The following is a 2,500-nucleotide window of genomic DNA, read 5'->3' as shown; positions in this document are numbered from 1 at the left end:
CTACTTGTCATTTATAAGGGAAAATATCTGTAAGCGTGTAATGATATGCATAAATTGCTCGGCTGTATTTCAATTTCTCAAACGACGGCATAAAAAAACAATGACAGCAATAGTGGCATGGCAATGACGATAATCATATTAATAAAAAGTAACAAAAATAACAATAATAAAACAACAATAACATTAATAATAGTGATAGTATTAACAATCATAGTAATAGTGATACAATAGCGAGTGAGTGAGTGAGTGAGTGAGTGAGTGAGAGAGAGAGAGAGAGAGAGAGAGAGAGAGAGAGAGAGAGAGAGAGAGAGAGAGAGAGAGAGAGAGAGAGAGAGAGAGAGAGAGAGAGAGAGAGAGAGAGAGAGAGAGAGAGAGAGAGAGCGAAGCAATTCAAACAGACAGACAAGCCATATCGAAACATCAACAACAATTACCCCCACCATAATGAGAACAAGGAATACCACAGACACGACACCAAAACAAAACGACAAAAAAAAAAAAAAAAAAAAAAAAAAAAAAAAATCCAAAATACGAACTTTTAGAATTCTTTTTTTTTTTATCCTAAACCTAATCTAAATAAATAAGCACGCACACTTTCTTTTTTTCTAAGCACACGCCTGTGACTGATCACTCGGGATGGCTCTGCAGCCAGGGACAACGCATCGCACTCTCTTTCTAATATATGCATGTGTTTAAATATGTAAATAGCGTAAGCCAAAATCTTGCAATTTGATTCGCTCAGATAAGTCGGCAACGCCCTCGGCCTGAGTGCAGTAATCAGGTCCGGAGAACATTTCTTTTGAACATTTACACACACACATACATGCAAATAGCTCCACGCACACACACGTACACAGATACTTACAGGCGCGTACGTACACACACGTACACAAATACTTACAGGCGCGTACGCACACACGGAACGCGTGAGCAACGCGAGAACACTCACGCATAAACACCAATATAAAAAGTAAACAAAGACACATTATCAAGGACAGAGATTTGTCATGACGAAAACGAAGAAAAAAAATAAAAGGAAGAAAGAAAGAAAGAAAGAAAGAGACAGAGAAAAAGAAAGAAAGAAAAGGCAGATGAAAAGAAAGAAAGAAAGAGAGAGGCGGATAAAAAGAAAGAAAGAAAGAGAGAGGCGGATAAAAAGAAAGAAAGAAAGAAAGAAAGAGAGAGAGAAATAAAGGAAGGAAAAAAGAAGGAAAGAACGAACGAACGAAAAGAAAGAAAGAAAAAGAAAGAAAGAAAGAAAAGAAAGAAAGAAAGAAAAAAAGAAAGAAAGAAAGAAAGAACGAAATAAATAAAGAAAGAACGAAGAGAAAGAAAGAAAAAGAAAGAAAAAAAGAAAAGAAAGAAAGGAAAGGGCCATGGCCAAAGAACTGAGGACTGCAGGTCGAGCGATGATGAAGCGTCCACGTCGAAGTGAGAGCAAAGCTTTCCCATTCACCTAAAGGCCAGATTTTTTTTTTCTTTCTTTTTTAGTTAGCCCGTCAAAGGCCAGTTTTTTTTTTTTTTTCTTTTTTAGTTAGCCCGTCAAAGGCCAGATTTTTTTCTTTTTCAGTCAGCCCGTCAGATACTTCTTCCTCCAGACGTTCAAAAAAATCAAAATAAAAATAAAATAAAATAAAAAAAGCGTGTCTAAATAGAAGCAATCACCATCATTGTTACCATAATCAAGCAAAGAATTCTGCGGCCCCGACGGGAATGAAAGGAAAACCAAAAGAAATAAACTCGTGCGTGTGAAGACGATGATTAGGCGAAAAGAGGACGAGTGATTCGGCCCCGTCACTGGCCCACGGCGAGGGCCACTTCTCCGCCTCATAGTAGTCGCTGCCCCATGGCCCACCAGCGGTCCAAAAAGCGACGGCCATATGGAATTCCCTGGCCCATTTCCATCTACCATTACAACTTCATTTGTTTTGCCGTCCCTTGGCCATATGAAATTCCCTGGCCCATTTCCATCTACCATTACAACTTCATTTGTTTTGCCGTCCCTTGGCCATATGGAATTCCCTGGCCCATTTCCATCCGCCATTGCAACTTCATTTGTTTTGCCGTCCCTTGGCCATATGGAATCCCTGGCCCATTTCCATCTACCATTACAACTTCATTTGTTTTGCTGTCCCTTGGCCATATGGAATTCCCTGGCCCATTTCCATCCCCCATTGCAACTTCATTTGTTTTGCCGTCCCTTGGCCATATGGAATTCCCCGGCCCATTTCCATCTACCATTGCAACTTCATTTGTTTTGCCGTCCCTTGGCCATATGGAATTCCCCGGCCCATTTCCATCTACCATTACAACTTCATTTGTTTTGCCGTCCCTTGGCCATATGGAATTCCCTGGCCCATTTCCATCTACCATTACAACTTCATTTGTTTTGCCGTCCCTTGGCCATATGGAATTCCCTGGCCCATTTCCATCCGCCATTGCAACTTCATTTGTTTTGCCGTCCCTTGGCCATATGGAATTCCCTGGCCCATTTCCATCC

At 40.6% G+C, this 2,500-nt stretch overlaps 1 protein-coding gene across 7 annotated transcripts in view; it reads right to left on the bottom strand.

The window, feature by feature from the left end:
* The window catches only part of da (transcription factor daughterless), a 564,194-nt gene that overhangs the window by 522,555 nt on the left and 39,139 nt on the right, over positions 1 to 2,500 (bottom strand). The window lies entirely within an intron of this gene.

This window comes from Penaeus vannamei, chromosome 33 (assembly GCF_042767895.1).
Source record: "Penaeus vannamei isolate JL-2024 chromosome 33, ASM4276789v1, whole genome shotgun sequence".
NCBI classification, from domain to species: Eukaryota; Metazoa; Arthropoda; class Malacostraca; order Decapoda; family Penaeidae; genus Penaeus; species Penaeus vannamei.
The sequence above is the reverse complement of the archived record's forward strand: the minus strand, read 5'-3'. Positions and strand labels throughout refer to the sequence as shown.